This window comes from Homalodisca vitripennis, chromosome 5 (genome assembly GCF_021130785.1).
Source record: "Homalodisca vitripennis isolate AUS2020 chromosome 5, UT_GWSS_2.1, whole genome shotgun sequence".
Taxonomy (NCBI): Eukaryota; Metazoa; Arthropoda; class Insecta; order Hemiptera; family Cicadellidae; genus Homalodisca; species Homalodisca vitripennis.
The window spans coordinates 92,950,323-92,970,628 of record NC_060211.1 but is presented as its reverse complement, the minus strand read 5'-3'; the positions used below and the strand labels follow the sequence as shown (position 1 = coordinate 92,970,628).

The following is a 20,306-nucleotide window of genomic DNA, read 5'->3' as shown; positions in this document are numbered from 1 at the left end:
AATGATTTGGCAACTAGTATTAATACATCAAACCGTCTATAATCAAACCGTACTGATACGTTCACTGACGTTGTCATCAAACAGATGACTGATGAAAATTTGAGGTAAGGCATTGGACATATTATGCCACATTTGACCAAATTTGCAAGTCTGTAATTGATTAGTGGATATGATTAGTTTGATTTTTGAATGTTTGAAACTATGTTTTAATGTCAGGATTGACATATCTCGATCACATCTAATATATATATATAGTGTTATTTTAATACTGGTTAGTACTATTTGCAATCAAGAATCAAACATTCTTTATTGCCATGTGACAACAAAATCGGAAAATATCAGCACGTAATCACATTTACATGATGAAAATAAATATAATTTTAGTTAAATAACGAAAATGTAAAATATACAGTCAAGTTTACGTAATTAATCACTCGTATTTCAGTTAAATGCCTAAGATATACAACAATTAGTTCAGAAATAAATTCATATACAGAGTAAAAGTGGTTTGCACGTAAAGAAGCCTTATGTGTCTCTCTCTCTTCAGGCAGGTTGGAAGATATTTAGAGACTCGTATATGCAGTCAGGAATGATGAATGATGAAGGTTGAATGATGGCTTTGTGCGAGACAAGTGAGAATACTGCATTAACAAGCTGCTTGCGGTGGACACACCTCACAACTACCCCGACTGTCTTAACGTCGGTACATTATTCGGTACGTGTCGAAGTGAAGGTACCTGCGATACTTAAAAAGGTGTGAATATATGTAAGAAACGTTAACGTCTCGAAGATACTAGGCACATTTATGATTTTTATTCCCAAAAAAATGTGTTTAAAAGATATTCTATTTTTAGACCAAATATTGAAATGTAATTCTGGTAATATTTTTGAAGGCAGAGAAAATACTTAGTTCTAGAGCTATCAAACTCTCAAATGGGTACATCTGCTAGATGAGAATAAAACATACTTAACGAAACTAAAGTGTTTGTAAAGTTCGAAAGCACACGTAAAACTGAATTTACTGATTATTTTGTCAATACGAATAAAGTACTCAATCTTCTAAACCTCATCCTTGGGCTTTCTCTAACTCTCCAATAAAATCTTTACTTAGGCGTGTTTGATAAGACATTTTGCCTCGGTTGAATGAAAACACGCTGTATCAGCGGGGTTGGCCGATCAGCATTGGCCGGATGATGATATTGAACTCGTGACTGTTTACCATCGGACTCCTTACTGTCTGGCTGGTTATTTATCGATAGCTCCAGTTACTGCCGATGGGTGGGTAGGGGGTAAATACAATTCCTTGTTAACCGAAATGATCCCCTTTCTTATTTCTGTGTAAAGTCGTAATATCTCAAAAGTGGGAAAACTAAAGTATATAGGCTCAGAACCTCTTAGGTAGCGGTACGATTGAGTTGACACCTTGAAAACGATCACTCCCTAGCCGGGCCTCACCGTGCTGCAGACTCCCACCACCATTTGATACTGAGCTCAGGACAAGTTTTTACAAAACCATATTCCGACTTGATCCAACATGAGGCTCGCAGATGGCGCTACCGTCCGCTGGTACTCGCTGAATCGCCCAGATCTCACGCTTCAATCTTGTTACATCTGTTTCAAGATCATTTATATCAACGCCGCTGCCGCCGCCGCCGCGGGTATGAGCGCGGCGCGGCGGGGTGCGGCGGCGTTGCCATTCTTCTCCTTCTCTTTCCTGGTTATTCACACCTCCAATACCAGCGACGTTGCCAATTCTCTCTCTTATCTTATGTCGTACATCTCGTACAAGATTACTTTCTTACGGTGATTAGTTGTTTCTTCCCTATTTGATTAGGATATATAATAAGCGATAGTGATTCCTGACGTTAACGCCGTGTATTATGACGTTACTAATTTTCGACAGCGTGGTATTCTCTTAATACCTAATCTATTTATATATTATTAGGAGAATTTGAATAATCTAATGAATTTTTCATTTAAATACGTTTTCTAAGATGTGAATGCGGTCGGTATAGTTTTGCAGTAGAACAAAACAATTTAGAGAGTAAGTCTGAATTCCTTGAATGAGATGAACAAGAGTCAACAACAAACTACCGTGGACGTCCTGGGTAGTACTGTCATTATTAAATAACTAGAAACCACTTATTTTCTTATCGTATTACCTATGCATTAGTTGCTATCACACTTTTACCAGGAAAGGACCACTAATTAATTGTTCAGTGACTAAAGAAAGTTAAACAAATATCATTATGTGCTAAAATATAGATTACCACAAGACGCTACGTAGCAACCTTGAAAGAATAGAATTGAATATAAATTTATTTCATAAAACAGTCAACGTTTACACAATAACCATATTCCAGTAACATTCCAGATCAGGAGATTCTCACCTCCAAGGGTAGTCGATTGGAAGTTACATATTACTTATAGCTTTCAGAAAACTTTATATATACATATATATGATCGATATTTATTAAATTACTAGTTGTTACCCGCGGCTTCGCACGCAATTTTCAAAATTGAAGTCCTTATACTACGTAGTAAAAGCACTAATGATGTAATATTATGGAGACTTATGACATTTTTCACACGTAAGTAGATATACATCAGGCAGATATTATTTCAGTGTCCATAGTCAATAGTATTCGAATTTAACCTCACTGTGATATCATGTTTTGCACTTGTATGAGTATTTCTAGGTGCAGTTAATTATACTTCCAATGCCACAGATGCATTTTCCTTATTGCCAGGATGAAGAAAATACGTGCTCAGGTCTCGGGAATCCTACTTCATTCAAGAAGCGTTTACTTCTAGCCCTTGTCATATACATACAGTCTACGATATTTCCAATTCCGTATTACCGAGCAAAAAACTATATGCATATGTAGTTCTCTAACACCTACTTCGGTAAAAAGGCCGTCTCTTATAATATACTTTCAATCTAAGATATTTCCAGTGCCATGGTCGAGTTTTCCTTGTCGCAATGTAGAAAATACACAATTCATACATACGTTATACTGAGAAGCCTATTAAGGCACAAGGAGAAATCCTACACACGGCTTATCTACTTTCGGTATAAGGGGAAAATCCGTATTACGTTCAGGCAACATTCCAAATTAATCAAAGTTTTGCTTTATAGATGTATTGTTTTGCGGACTGAAGTGTGGGAACCTCAAGATAGCTAACAGTGTCAAGTACCTTATATCACATCATTCACATGATTATTCATAAGGTTGGTTTTATAGTGTTTAAATAGTATTTACAATGCTTTAGATATTTTCAATTTCTCACTGCCACAATGTGGATTAAAAGTTAAATATTATCTTTAATATCCGCATCACTAATGGCACTGTACACTTAATATTTTATAAAATTTAAATGTAAAGAGTATTTCTGCCAATTTGTCGAACTTTAGTTGAAAGTTTCAACAGCTGTACCGGTATAGTGTCAGTAAAATTACGAATATACAACATAAATACCTCAATTATTTTCGAATTTAAAATTATTCCATATATCTTTCCTAATCTTTCTCTTCATATAAACCTTGATGAAATTTCAAAGTATTTTACAAAAGGAACTAGCAGAACTGATCCAGCCGTTCTGGAGATTTTGACACAACTCATTTTGCGATTCCTTTTATTTATAAAACGACTATCAGTACACATATACACATATTATCATACTACTTACATGTATAATATCATATAAAATATTACAGTATAAATACACCAATGGCAAATTATTATTAACTAGTAATAGGCCTAAAGCTATGGCAGTTCCCTAACGCCCTACCTTAGCAGAGCTTGCAAATATTACTAGCTGCACGAGTGCGAGGGTATAATCCATTTGTCTGTGGTGTTATTGTAGAGGCGTGGCTGCTCCACAGTAATCGATTGTATAAACAATCGATAGAAAATCGGCTGGACCTGTAGGCTGGGCGGGAACGGTAATTTAAATACAAACTCCACCGCTGCCTACTCCATTACAAAACTTTCGATATCTTTTTATCCTTTCATAATAGTCTTCTAGTCTTCATTATACTATTAGACGTTATATATTTAGAACGTAAAGGGGGGAAATACGCATTTAAATGTACATGTTCATTATACACTAGAATTTTACAATTTACCAACTTCTAGATATATTGCTGTTACTTTAATATATTTTAACATTTTCGTCAACAGACAAAACTTAAGTTTGGCAAATTTAAATACCAATCCTGAAACAATTCTTATTTTAAATTAATTGTTAATAATTGAATTCTATCTAGAGTCAAACCTGTTGTAGAACTTTCTAATGTGTTCCCATTTTTGTTGAAAGGCCCTTTCCATAAGTAAATTATTCAACGAATGTCTTTTAAATTTTTATTCACTACACCCTTTCCAAAATGAAATGGTTGTCTTTATGTTATTATCTTTCGTATAAAGGATGGAATGAAACACTTTTACTATTCATAGTTAATGTACTCTATATTTGAGTATTTAGTTCCTTAATGAATTATAAAAAGCAAGAGATACGTGGTAATAACACAGTACTCAACTATGAGCTTGAAACATAGTTATTTCATTACAATTGTAAATTTATTGTTATTTAGTTTTAAATGCCTGAATTCATCAATTTCTGATTAATAATAATATTTACACTTAACTTATCCTCGAATATTAAAGAGTCACTTAAGCCGAACAAAAGGCACTAACGTTGATAGAAAGTGTGCTACATATCTAAAATATTATATACTTTAGACATTTTTAAGTGCTTAAGAATAAAACTAGAAGTAATGATCAATTAGGCTTCAAAAACCTTCTTAATGCAACTGAAATAATAATCAAGGTAAACATATGGGTTATTTTACTTTCCACTTTATTTTGATTTAAGATGGCGTCAATTGATTATATCTAAACATGTATGTGATTTCAGTGTCAATAGCAACTTATGGGTAGTTCTCGTAAATTGTAATAAGTTCAGCGGTTGACTGTAAGATATGTTCGCCTGCCCAGCAGTCACAAGGAACAAGCGTTTCGCCGACCTAGATATAAAAATAAACTCACTCTCCAGACCCTGCACGTGTTATCACAAGATGGACCTCTTATGGACATCATAGTCACTGTTGAAATATAAGAAACTTACAGATAAGAACACTGGTAAAGTCAATATTAAATCTTGTTTCTTAGCTCAGTGTTAGTAACCGCAGTACTAATAATTTAGAAGGCGAATAATTTTTGCCTGCTTTTCACTACGATATTTTGAGATTCGTATACAAATACACAGTTTTAGCTTATAAAAATAAAGGCGTTGACAATCCCGTTCAATATGATATCTAGAGAATCGTTTAATATAAAATATTCACTCATATCATGTAAAACATACATCTCAGTTGTTGCACTATATGCGTTCGGAGTTTACCTCTGGAGATTACAATACTCGGTGACACTACAAGAAGTCGGCAGATACTTTCACTACGATATTTTGAGATTCGTATACAAATACACAGTTTTAGCTTATAAAAATAAAGGCGTCGGCAATCCCGTTCAATACAATATCTAGAGAATCGTTTAATATAAAATATTCACTCATATCATGTAAAACATACATCTCTGTTGTTGCACTATATGCGTTCGGAGTTTACCTCTGGAGATTACAATACTTGGTGACACTACAAGAAGTCGGCAGATACTTTCACTACGATATCTAGAGAATCGTTTAATATAAAATATTCACTCATATCATGTAAAACATACATCTCTGTTGTTGCACTATATGCGTTCGGAGTTTACCTCTGGAGATTACAATACTTGGTGACACTACAAGAAGTCGGCAGATACTTTCAATACAATATCTAGAGAATCGTTTAATTTAAAATATTCACTCATATCATGTAAAACATACATCTCTGTTGTTGCACTATATGCGTTCGGAGTTTACCTCTGGAGATTACAATACTTGGTGACACTACAAGAAGTCGGCAGATACTTTCAATACAATATCTAGAGAATCGTTTAATATAAAATATTCACTCATATCATGTAAAACATACATCTCTGTTGTTGCACTATATGCGTTCGGAGTTTACCTCTGGAGATTACAATACTTGGTGACACTACAAGAAGTCGGCAGATACTTTCAATACGATATCTAGAGAATCGTTTAATATAAAATATTCACTCATATCATGTAAAACATACATCTCTGTTGTTGCACTATATGCGTTCGGAGTTTACCTCTGGAGATTACAATACTTGGTGACACTACAAGAAGTCGGCAGATACTTTCAATACGATATCTAGAGAATCGTTTAATATAAAATATTCACTCATATCATGTAAAACATACATCTCTGTTGTTGCACTATATGCGTTCGGAGTTTACCTCTGGAGATTACAATACTTGGTGACACTACAAGAAGTCGGCAGATACTTTCAATACAATATCTAGAGAATCGTTTAATTTAAAATATTCACTCATATCATGTAAAACATACATCTCTGTTGTTGCACTATATGCGTTCGGAGTTTACCTCTGGAGATTACAATACTTGGTGACACTACAAGAAGTCGGCAGATACTTTCAATACGATATCTAGAGAATCGTTTAATATAAAATATTCACTCATATCATGTAAAACATACATCTCTGTTGTTGCACTATATGCGTTCGGAGTTTACCTCTGGAGATTACAATACTTGGTGACACTACAAGAAGTCGGAAGATACTTTCAATACGATATTTAGAACATAAATGAAGATCAAATACTCACTCATTTATAGCATATAAACTTTAACCCAGGACGTACGCGTATGTTTCACTAGAACAGTTTAGCGCATACCTCTACCGTTTAAAATTTACATCTAAACCGTAATAATGCCAAAAAAGTTACTGAATCTGTTTTGCAGCCCGTATATTATGTACAAAATATACATTAAGGTTACAACGATAGGGGTTATTGAACGGAGGTTATTTGGTTAATGACTTTAACGCGAATCATTGCAAAAGATCAAAAAGAGGTAGAGGGTTGCGTAAGAGAGAGGGATGGGAAATTTTGAGGAAATAATCCTCTAAATGGGTCTCAAAAACAAGTATAAATTCAGTTTCTCTAAAGGCCACCATACACGTACCGGCAAGCCGGACAGTTCTGCCTGAACAGTCCGCCGGTCTGCGGTATGGGCTCCAGTTGGCCTGTCGGTTTGGACTGTTCAGGCGACCGGTGATCGAAAGCTATTCGCCGGTGCGTGTGTGGGGATTTACGGCCACCTGACAGCGAGTCAGCGTAGTTGGCACAGTTCTTGTGGGTTGTTCAGACAACATATCGCGAGAAAAAGAAAATCAGTGTCTTGAGGAATCTATTAGTGTTTATAAAAGTGAACCGTATTTATGAAAAAATCATCGGAGTATCTCGATAAGCCAAAAGAGAAGCGGCTTACGTACGGATTGTTGAAGTGTGGAAACAAGTAGATTCCAACACTTTGTAATTGTTTTAAAAAATTAACAATTTCAGGAGCAGCTACAGAAAAGAACTAAAGAAGGTGAGGGATTCTTCGAGATCCGGTTCTTCTTGAGGCGAGATATATGTACCAAGACTCTGGTATACAAACTTCTACAGTTTGTGGATGAGTTGTATGGTCGTACGGGCTTGCCGGTACTGTATGGCGGCCTTAATATTGTTGTCTGCGTTCGATGATGTTTTCCTTTCATTGACTGGGCCACCTACATATACTAATCGCCTCAACCAGTACGGTGGAGACTATCAGATAAAAAACTATATTTGGAAAAATCAACTGCAATATAATTTCAAAGATCTTGGAAAGACAAAAAAAATTTCGACACGAATTTAAATTTGTACTACCCTTCGTAGTGATGAATTTCCCTTGATGATTTGCCGGAATAGATGACGACACGTGCAAGGAAAGACTATTGAGAGGCATAACGCTCTGATTCAGAGAGCGTTGGGTGTTGGTTGGTCTCAGAATATTTTGGTGATGTTTGTTTTCTGAAGAGCTCAGCTCAACGAGCTGTAAACACCGCTAGGAGTGTGTTCCATGTAAACCTTTCGTTACCAAACTGTCATCCATATATCATTGAACAATTTCCAAAGAGAATTAAGTGAACAAGGTGTACAATAAAGTGTACACGTTAAATTGTTGCTGGATATTGTAATACAATGACGCCTGATAGATTTGTAACATCCAATTTCGCTAGTAAATGTTTATTTTATTCTACTGAGTAAACATTTTATTTAGTAAACCTTGATCGTAAAACAAAATATTATAATCAGTTTCCCTAAACAGTTCTAAATAAAATTTGAGTTTTAAAAGGTTATTAAACCCTGCGTGTGAGGGTGAATTAGATCACGAGTGTGATAGCTGACTGCTTGACTGAGGATCTTACATCCCTTCCTTATTTATTTATTTATCATCTGAAATATTTTAGCCTGATTCGCGAATACCGCATTCTAACATTAGAATATTGAGTATGCAGTGAACTACAACGTATTGTTTCCAAGTGATGTATCCTAACAAAACGTGTGTGTGAATGTCTTGTGACTTCTCACATTAAGGGAATTCAGGTCTTTTTCTTTTGAGCCCACCGCTGGTGGTAAATCGGTAGGATTTTTCTAAACGTGTTTTGTAAAACCTTAATACAAAAATATGTAGTGCCCATGTTAATGTTGGAAAGAGTACGAGCTGTGTAGGATCAACTAAAACACTAAGTGCTTTTCTTATCAGTTAGCACCCAAATGTTTGTTCACTTAAATGACGAAAGATAAAACCCACAGGAACACTGACAACAGCACGATCTGACCTTGGAAACTGGCGAGACAGTACCGCATCACTAGCGTATTCTGTCGACCTGTCATAGTTATTAACCTCAATCAGACATCTGTGTTTGGTTTGTCTTTAATTGGACATTTTAATTTGCATCTCCACTCCACTACTGAACAACGTATAACAATTTCACAGTAGATGTTAAAATTATTTAACTAAGAGACAACTGTGGTCGCTTAACAACCTTACCACACTCGCTTTTTACCTCTATGGGGCTTGTTTCCCGGCATTTTTTGGCATTGCAAAGGTCGTTACGTACTTCAGAGTTAGTATTTAATTTGTCTGCTCTGTAGTAAAAGACTGAAACCTAAAGCTTATATTACAAGAGCCTATTTTAGTCTGTTAATAATTGTTTGAATAAATAGGAAGAAGAGTTTCAAATTCAAACAACATCTGTAATTAATCATTGGATAAGACTTGAGTTTTTGAGGCGCTTCGGGGTAAGAGTTGTGTTTACTAAGTAATTAAAAAATTGGTTTCGCATATTTCCTAGTTGATTGCATGAATGATTATTTCAGAGTTAGGTCTTGAATATATAATGTAGACGTATGTACAGACAGGAATGTGTGTTTTATGACAATAACAACTAGGCTAGTCAAATGTTACCAGGCTAGTAAAGTGTTACTAGGCTAGTCAGGTGTTACTGTGTTACTAGGCTAGCGTGTTGCACTCGACACTATCAACTGCCACGTGTCATGAAATGATTATTACAATAACTTGTATGACGCGAGTCATGTTTTTAACCAGTGTGAACCGGCGGCGGTTGTCACTCAGGAACATACTCACGCTTGACAGAAGTAGATGCAGTTAGCGTTAAACAATGTGAAAACTGTTTCGGACAGATTTCTAATGCCGCAAATCACATGATTTTGAAGACCAAACAAGTAGACTAGTAGATAGAACTGGTGGATTAAAAACTAGGCAACACTGATTTTATGTATTTTAAAATAACTTACAATGGACTGATTACATATTTTCTTCATATCAAATGGCGAATTGATTTCTTATCCAGCCGATCATCGTACACTGCTCCATGTAAAAACTAAATAAAACCATGAAGCGCTCGGATGACGTACTGATGAATAGTACCGCAGTTTGCGAGAACATGCGGTATGATTACAATATTGTTCTCTGTTTGTAGTACCCGCACGCAAAAACATCGCTGTTATCGTTCTGCCAACTATTTACATTCAGCTCCAAGTCACCACACTTGTGAGCTGAGCAGTACTCGTACTACTGATATATTCAAAATAGTTAAACATGCAAATGAATTATTGTCCTAATTGTTGTTGATTCTACTCAGCTAACTTGAAGTAACAAATTTTACATTTTGGCTTCTACTCTATAGCTAACAAGTTTGAAATTTCCTCTTAATTTTTTAAGATAGCACTAGGCTATACAAAAGGAAAGCTGGTCTTCATTGAAAGTTTAACTATAATTATTCTTTATTCTTTGGACTGGATAAGTACAATGTTCTTTATCTACTGTTTCAGGAATTAGGTTAGCAGTTTTGAAAGTGATACTCTAGATCATACTTGTAATCAAGAAAGTAATATACTGTTCTAAAGTAAGAGTGTAGTAAGTTGTCTTATTTAAAGAAAATGTCTTACTAAAAGTACTACTTTGTTGGCGTCTTCCCATTAATTCCTTCTCAGACCAAGATTCTACAAAAGAATGTATGCGAGCCGGCAAGCGAAGTCCACTGCCCGAAGAGTTAGGCCTACGCTATTTCCGTCTGGCCTCTCCTAAAATAAACAAAGAAGGAAAACACGCATGTGTTGTTTTGTGGTCGTTTAAGATAGCATTACTTCTTCTCTGGTACATTAACAATAAAGAGGTAAGGGAGGGGGAGGGTTATGTTTGGTCGGTTGTCATCTACTAGAACTCGATGGTCTGCCAGTAATCCATCACTACCACTAACAAGCGAGCACTCGCCGGACAATGGCGCCTTCTAAAATAGCGTTATGCGGACGATTTGGCATCAAGGTCGGTTGAACTCCTGCCAACAGACCGCTGCTATCCAGGCCAGCGAGAAAGACCCCGTCTTCTGCACATCCAACCATACCGCTTGAATCGCAGACTTTTACCACTTTACGGTTCACGCATATACTCGTAACGAGTTATTGGAGTTTTTGGAACCCTAATCAGGCTATTAAAGATTCCGTCTTCTGCACCTCCAACATAATTGAATCACTGACTACCACTTTTTCAGTTCATGGATATACTCGTAAGTATGGGAATAATTATTCAGACCAGTGAGAGAAACTCCGTTTTCTGCACATCCAACCATAACACTTCACTGAATTATTGACTTGTAGAACTGTTTCGGTTCACGGATATACTCGTATGTATTGGAGTAATTACCCAGACTAGTGAGAGAGACCCCATTTTCTGCACATGCAACGCTTCAGTGAATTATTGACTTGTAGAATTGTTTCGGTTCACGGATATACTCGTATGTATTGGAGTAATTACCCAGACTAGTGAGAGAGACCTCGTTTTCTGCACATCCCAGTATTGGAGTTGTTGGAACCCTACTCAGATAAGCTAGAGAGTCCAACTTCTGCACCTTCAACCATAGCGCTTGAATCACTGACTTGTAGCACTAATTCGGTTCATGGATATATTCGTAAGTATTGGAGTAGTTAACCACCCAGTCCAGCAAACGAGTCGCTGTCTCCTGCACATGCAACTTGACTCAATCACTGACTTGTAGCACTGTTTTTGCTGGATATACTATTAAGTATTGGAGTAGTTACCCAGACCAGTGAGAGAGACCCCGTTTTCTGCACAACCAACTATTGGAGTTGTTGGAACTTTACTCAGACCATAATACTTGACTCAATCACTGACTTGTAGCACTGTTTTTGCTGGATATATACTATTAAGTATTGGAGTAGTTACCCAGACCAGTGAGAGAGACCCCGTTTTCTGCACAACCAACTATTGGAGTTGTTGGAACTTTACTCAGACCATAATACTTGACTCAATCACTGACTTGTAGCACTGTTTTTGCTGGATATACTATTAAGTATTGGAGTAGTTACCCAGACCAGTGAGAGAGACCCCGTTTTCTGCACAACCAACTATTGGAGTTGTTGGAACTTTACTCAGACCATAATACTTGACTCAATCACTGACTTGTAGCACTGTTTTTGCTGGATATACTATTAAGTATTGGAGTAGTTACCCAGACCAGTGAGAGAGACCCAGTTTTCTGCACAGCCAACTATTAGAGTTGTTGGAACTTTACTCAGACAACCACCTCCAACCATAGCGCTTGAATCAATGACTTGAAACAGTGTTTCGGTTCACAGATATACTCATAAGTATTGAAGTAGTTATTTTTTATAAAGGAAGAGTGATTATTAAAAGACATGAAAATACATTTTCGGGAGTGAATATGAAAAGGTCTGACTGATATCCAGCAGTGTTGCCAAGTGGTGCAATCAATCTCCCGAGATAAAGTTAGAATGCTTCTAGCTACCATATCAATGCCAAGAGTAAGCTGCCTCCTACGTTGTAACAAACCTTAGTATTTCGATTCATTATAACTTCATATCGGCGCGATCTCCACCTGACGGTGTGCCGATATGTAACACGAACAAAGCTAAATATTTTCGAAGGTTAGGTGATACATGTTTTGAAAATAAATCCTATATTATTTGGCGCAAGTAATTATCAGGTTGAGAAAACTAAATTCAAAATATAAGCAACGTTTGAAAATAATGTTTAATATATTTAAATTAATGTTCGGAAAGCATTCACAAATAAATTATTTTTATTCTCAATACAGCAACTCCTAAATGCATGTGCTTAACTCAAGGCAAAAATACTTATGTTTAAGTTTAAATCTGAAATGTTAATTTCTTATTCATTTAAGCCAGTAGCATACATAGAAATTTTAATAAATTTAAGAACAATTTTACAATCTTTTTTAATTATTCTAATAATTCATTTGAATTCAAATATATTTTAAAATATTACATTACTGAATGAGAGATAGCCGAGGTTATCGCTCGAGGGGCTGGGAAGATTTCTTTTCTGTCTGTCCGTGTATAATAAAATGGGCTAATTGAAAGAATGCGTGCAACGTCAGAGAAGCTACGCGATATTTGGGTGTGGCGCGTAACAGGCTTCACAAGGTTCCTTGCAAAAATTCTAGCCTAGAACTTACTCTTCATTCTCAAACGTCCTGCTGCCAGATAGGCAGACATACATCATATAGAAAATAAATGTTTAACCTCACCAGACGAGGAAAAACTGTGTTAGCCTACTGTGCTTCAATGATGCTCAGCCAAATTCCATAGTTTGCCATCCACCGTCATATACCTCATTCTTGTCTGTGTAGAAATAAATGTTTGTGCAACATTTAAAACCTGCAGATTATCTTCATCGAGTTATCTGCCATATGATAGGTTCACATATTTGTTAATTGAGTTAAGTTTTACATCTGTGTTTAACTCATACAAACCCAAGACCTAGAGAACTTTACAAGCCTCCGGCTACTTTCTGGAATTCCCTGCTGTCCCATTATTGGAACTATGGGCACATATGAGTTAAAGTAACAGAGGACTAGTATGTTTAACTCATACAAACCCAAGACCTAGAGAACTTTACAAGCCTCCGGCTACTTTCTGGAGTTCCCTGCTGTCCCATTATTGGAACTATGGGCACATACGAGTTAAATAATAAAAGTTCCGATGAGTTAGGGAGGGTACTACAACGCAAGACTGCGCTGAAATCAGACCTTGTCGCCAACTTTTAACGTCCACTTTCACTCTATTATTTTTTAATGTATGAATAATCTACATGTGTTAATAAGTTACTTGTTAAAATCGCATATTATTGTACTCAGCTTGTTTACAAATTTATTTAGTCTGCTATTTTATCGTTTCTATTATAGTTACAGATAACACTGATGTATAAATATTAGCTAAAGCTCAGCAAAATCTCATGAAGGAACATGTACCATCATTGAATTCAGTTTGCTAATAAAAAAATTCAACTGTATGGGTCAGTTCGTTTGCGAGATATTGTGTGGACAGACAGACAGATAGATAGACATGCAGAAATAAAATTTGTCCAGCCCCACGAGTGAGATAGGTTTCCAACGCTCAGCCAATCACTGTGCAACTTTGTATTAGTATTTAAAATGGAATTTAAATATTAATACTAAAAAGGCCTTAAGTTTATTCATAAAACTTTAACGGTTGAGCTTTTTAGTGTTTCATTCATTATATTCTGTTGGTGAATTCATGGATTATCTCACTAGCATCTGTCGAGTTTTATTATAGTACTTGGTGTTAACACATGCATTAATAGACGTTAATTTTATTGTCTGACAACTGTTTTATTGTAAACTTACAACAATATTTAAAAAATTAAAGACGTTAGCATTACGACAAGAAGAAACTGTTTATTAATAATGAGTAAAAACTAATTATGCTACGTATTCTATGCAATATTTACATTGTTTCTTGCAGTAAAGATATACTGTGTTGTATCCTTAAAATCATATCTGTACCGAGTGGCATTGTATAACGTTTTACTTATCGTAGGTCTAGGACTTTTCCGGGATTGAAAGCTAGAAACGTCTCTAAGCGAGATTTGGATACCAAATTATTACTTCCGAACGGGAACGTCTTGTTTTCTTGCAGCTCTGGGCTTTTAAAAAATCCATGGGAAGTCGATACAGACGGCCCCGCCTTTAATTAAATGACCACCCGCCTTGGATACCGCCCTGCTATCTTCCTCACCCTCACCATTCTAATGGCTAATATTGTAATATGAGCATTTACTCACTGTCTAGAAGCGCTCCTCTGTATGCAAATAACTCCAAAATGGAATCTAATAAGCTTTAGTTAAAGATAACTAGCCACTAGCTTTCATATTCTTCAGATTCCGTGACTGTTGCACTATACATTAATACTGAAGGGTAAAATGAGAATCTTATCAGTGGCTTTCGTAATTGTACATAAACAATAACATTGGTCCAAATATATTTGGTAAATTGATATTTGAGTGAAATATTTTGGTTTACCTAATTTATCATTTATCTACCTCGATAAGACTATTTTTATGGGGACGATCTGAGTCTCCAACCCAGAGCCCTTTACACATTTCGTCAGTGCTATGACCAAACTGAGAGCCCAATCCGGGTTCTGGGATGAAATGTCCACTTTATGATACCCTGCTAAACACGTAATAGCAATAGAATATATAAAAATATTAATTATTATAATATGAGCATATACCAGAAAGTATTTTATTAAATTGGATTAATTACATTTGTTAGTTATAAATTTGAAACTCAATTTTGTTTTATTGTAACATATTTTATGTACTGGAACATTGGAAAGAGAAACAGCGATGAACAACATTTATATTTTTCAATCTTGTGTTACATCTGACTTGTTAATATTTTATTTACTGTTGCAGACAATGCCTCTTGATTTCTTAAGCTTGCGTTAGAGCAAGACACACGCTAAAATAGCTCAATCCAATATGCCTACATAAGTTTAAATGCCGCTAAACTTCATGTGTATACTTTATTTAACACTAAAACAGTTTCATGTTTACAGTTGACGAATATCAAGAGTCTGTTTTACCTTGTTATCAATGACACTATCCGCGTTATCAGTAAAACTATCCGAGTCAAACGTCTTGTCGCCATAAAGATAACGGAGTTGCAAATGGTCGGTCAGCAGGCTTGGAACTGAGCGAGTAAAACTCTCTACAGATAAACGTTAGTGTAAATGTGTTTATAATATTAGATAGCTCTTTCAAACATCTGTGATCACAAAATCTAAAGAATTTTGATAGTGTTATGCGATAGGCAATATCTCAAAGGATAGTTTTTGTTCCTCGCCATCAGATTTAGACAGTTGTAACTACAAATACTTCTTACTAACCCTGTTATATAACAAATATTTTATTTTGCGGGCAGTTAATAAAATTTGAACTTCATTATTCTATTTTTTCCTGAATGTTCAGCAATGAAATTTTAATACCGGCCTAAGAGGCTGGCAAAGTGAAGCAGGGATAGAAAGTTTTGTTTGCATTCGTACTATACAGCGATTTCAGGGGATGACTGTATTGTCAGTTACTGACAAAACTAAAGTTTGTAATATCAACAGGCACTGGTAACACATATGCCTGGTTATGTACATGGTATTGCAGGAAAAATAAATATTTTCCCAGCGAGAAACACATTGTTTTATCTAACAATGTATCTCGCCCAGCATGTACATTCCAGTGTAATAACAATAGGAATGGAATGTGCTGCTCTCCAGGTGCTGCTACTCTCTCCCAATGTTGACAGTTATGCACTACACATTTTTGTTTCATTATAGTGATTACTCACATTTACCAGATGTCCCAAAATTACGCAGCCTCCAACATTAACTTTTGAACTATAAAGCATTTTCCAAATCTCATTTGGAAATATGTAATCAAATACATTAAAAACGTGTTTGAGTGATTTTAAAGTTACCAAGTACTTTGCAAAAATGGACGTATGGACTATGGAGGAAGTAAACCGTTTAAAATCGTATCACTCACCGAGTGATCATAGAAATTAAACATCGTGTTGAGACATTATGGTGTATGGCAGTTGAGTACCCAGTAATCTTCTCTGGGGGTGTCTGGTACACCGTACTGGTCCACTCGGGGTATGGAAACAACCCCAGATCAGTAGGGGGGCCCCAGGACATTTTTGATATGTTAGAACCTAAAGTGGTTATTTTATAGTATTTTTGAACTAATAACATGAGGACAAATTGGAGGGTAAGAGTGTATACAGTTTGCTGTAAAACCACTCCACCACCAATCACTCCTTAATTAAAACCAAATTTAATCACAAAATTGACAAAGTAGTAAAGTTTAAATCACAAATCAAGACAAAAGTGAAATCTTGGTGTCTACTCTCGGATCACAAACTAATCGAGCTCCAATAAACGGAGTTGCATTAAAAACTTGCATGTTCATTTCTGCGTTTGTACAATAACTTCCAGTTGTTATATCAATAGCAACAGAAAAATACCAGTTTTTTGGCACTTTTCAACCAAACTTCAACTTTGAGCATTCATAACTTATTTGCAGTTATTTGATAATGATTAAATGGTTATACAAAATATATGCAAGTATACTGTAATTGAATATGTGATTCTTAAAATCTTATAATAGTAAGGGCATCAAATTGTTACCAAAATACCATCTCAACTTTTATTTTCGACTGGATCATCCTCAAATTTCGGCATTGGTCACGACACGCAGCTCTTAGTCATTGAGCATGTAATGTTGTAAACCACTATTAAAAATTTAAAATTTTTTAACACAAATTAAATTGAGCACGTTTTGTTAATTTCCCTCAACCGGCAACTGTTCGTTTTAACGCGCAAATCGTCACACTGCCCAGGGCGGTGTAGCCTCGTAGTGACAACAATTGAAACAAACAAATACAATACAGAACTGCCCAGAGCTTGGCAACATACTACTGTGACAACTGATCATATCAGAATATTACTAAAGTGTCATTGCAAATCAAAAGTACCCGGTACAGGTTACTTTTACAATACAGTTTACGTTACCGTTCCTGGTACAAAGTACTCGGACTCGTTTAACAGTAACAGTAACTGGAACATTTTGGAGTACTCTGTAACGTATGATTTTAAATCAATACGAGTACATTTTACACTCGGTTACTGAAAGTACCGAGTACAGGGAGAAGCCACCAACCTCACTTTCGTAGTTGCTGCGTGACGGTGAAATATTTAGCGCTTTCAATTAAACTGAATTATTTATGGAGTCATGCATTTCGTAAAAATAGTTATAAAGTTTTAATTTAGATATTTTATTACCAACATACATGTTATTTTTATTGCAAAATAACCTAATAGGGGATTGATTTCTGAAACACAATGTTCTTGGAGGGGGGCAGGTCCCGTTGATCTCACTGTCGGTACGCCCCTGGTGGATTGAGTTCAGTTAGAGACCTCGATTTTTACCTTTCTTCTTATTTCATGGAAACCTGGATTACTTTTGAAATCTTTTACACCTCTCCAAAAGTGGTGGTCAGTAAACGATTTAGGAGGATCGTGTGATCTCATTTAGAAAAATATGTTAAAAGCAGAAACATTGTTGAGTTAAAAGCTCTAAGATGACTACATTCAACTGAGCAGTTGTAATTTTACATTTATTTGAACTGCATCCATTTTAGAAATTATGGTAATAAGCTGGTTTTTATGGAGTCATTGGTTTCTCTTATTAAGGCATTTAATTTGAGGCATCTATCAATGGATCTTCCCTTTTAAAATCAAAGTTTCCCCCTGCTCCCATTTTGGGGTAATGGGGGATACAATAATTTAAAATATCCTCGGAGTACGGTATTACATCTTCTCAAAAGAGCTTTGAAAATTCTAAACAGTTTTAAAGTTCATGTGGGAGGGAGGGTCATTAAGGCGCCCTGTATGAAATTACTTGCTAAATTTAATAGCTGATTATAATTATAAGCTAAAGCTCTGAAGAAGTTTCATGTTTCCTTGTGAGATTTATCATTTAATTAACACACCGGTATAAAATAATCTGAAGGCAATTTTTAACTTTCTCATTTAGAGTTTATTTGAAATAATAAAGTCGTGTTATTGTTTAAAGCGTGCTTACATGTTAATAAGCTAATTAATTGTGATGGTATATAAATAATGGCTACAGACAAATTCACTACATAAAATATAAATTCGTGTCAAGTAGATCCTGATAGCGATTTGAAAAAAAATTACCATAAATGAGACTTTTAAATATTTTTGTGTATTAAATTATTTGTTAGATCTCATAATTTTGATATACGGAAGGGAATCTTCAAGGACATCTCAGTCCCCAACTTATTATCAACCCAAACTTAACATAATTCATTTCCGAATTGGACTTTGAAGTTCTCCACCACATTGGAAAATGGCGGACATTTTAGGAGTTACCGTCATTTACGTTTAAACACAATGAAGAAGTAACGACAGTTTCCCAAGGTTGTTAGAAGCCATTCGATACAGTAATACAGTTTATAAACTTTAAAACAATCGCGTATCAGTGGAGGTGTAGTAACGTCAATGCAGGTATTATTATTTTCGCATTGAACGTGTGCGCCCTTGAGTGAAGTGCGTGATCCGGCATATATCTCGCCGTTATCACAACAAAATCAACACAACCTGTGTGACTCATACCTGTCTAATCTCAACCTACACGGTCTTCTGCACACAAATACATATAATTTATACTTCAATAGTTTATTATTCCTAGTTAGGAAAGGCATTTTAAAAACTTATGCATAGTAAAATTATAGAAATATTAAATAATCATTTTTATTATACTCGGAATCTTTTATATTAAAACGCATCGCATTGGTAGAAGTCGACCGAAAACTGACGTGCAGGAAACGCTTTATATCGCAACATCGTTAACCTTTATAGCAAAATACTTGAACTTTGCAAACGACCTCTGGATAAACAAATCAATGGATCTCATTACAGCATTTACGAAAGTTTGATGGGTTACCTAGGGAGCCACCTTCCTTGATTGTTTTGACAAAACTCATGAGAAAATGAAATTGAAATTTATATTTAATTGTATAATAATACAGTAAAATTAACTTTAACTACAAGTAATTTTAATATGTTTAATAATTTTAAACGCAATCGGCTTAGAAATAAAGAGATATGAATTATTCTTTAAAAGTGTTAGACGTTTCATGAACTGTCTGTACTAACTTTGGACAAGTACGGAAAATTATAAATACATTTTAAAGAGTAATAATTATTATAACACTTTTAAAACAATCTAAACGTACTTCTTTGACTTGTTAAGCTCTAGTTTCAATAAAATTGATTTTCCTGAATTTTGACTTATACTATCCCAATACAGTGTATAGTTGTAGCGAGAGTGTTAGTTGTTGCGTATTATAAAAGTTCTCACCTGTATTTTCTACCTAGCTGACGAAGTAACGTGTCTCTCCTCGTACTCCTTCACCGGTTATGGCCGGACTGTATTGGTGGGGAGGTGGTAGGGTAGCCTTGCCCTCCCCTCCCTCCCGACACAGTGGCGTCACATTCAGCGACATTGTGATCTCTTGTGATATCAGTCATTGTGAGGCAATTTCAGGGACGGATCCGTGAGGGGGGCACAATAAACACTCATTCCTTCCCACGGATAGATGTTTTTCCACGTGTTGAAATTTTAAATGCAGTCCAAATACTTTATAGTATCAAATATATCTTTAATGAGTTAACCAAAGTGAGTTAAACGTCATCGTCCTGTCAATAAAATAGGTGAACTCATAATCGGTGCAAAATTAACGCTGCGATATCACTGGTGCTATTGTTGACAAAATTACTGCACCTTCGTAATTCTCAGAAAAAAATTGATGGGAAATATGAAATTGATGGCTTTATTGGGTATGACGTTCTGTAGGGGGGGGGGGGAGGATTGTTACAGTAA

The 20,306-nt window shown here is 35.6% G+C and overlaps 1 protein-coding gene across 1 annotated transcript in view; it reads right to left on the bottom strand.

The window, feature by feature from the left end:
- LOC124362524 (lipopolysaccharide-induced tumor necrosis factor-alpha factor homolog) overlaps positions 1-19,914 on the bottom strand; it is a 54,041-nt gene extending 34,127 nt beyond the window's left edge. Inside the window, exon 1 of the mRNA XM_046817107.1 lies at positions 19,785-19,914. The gene's annotated coding sequence lies outside the window, so the exon portion shown is untranslated. The remainder of the gene's footprint in view (positions 1-19,784) is intronic.
- Positions 19,915-20,306: the final 392 nt, after the last annotated feature.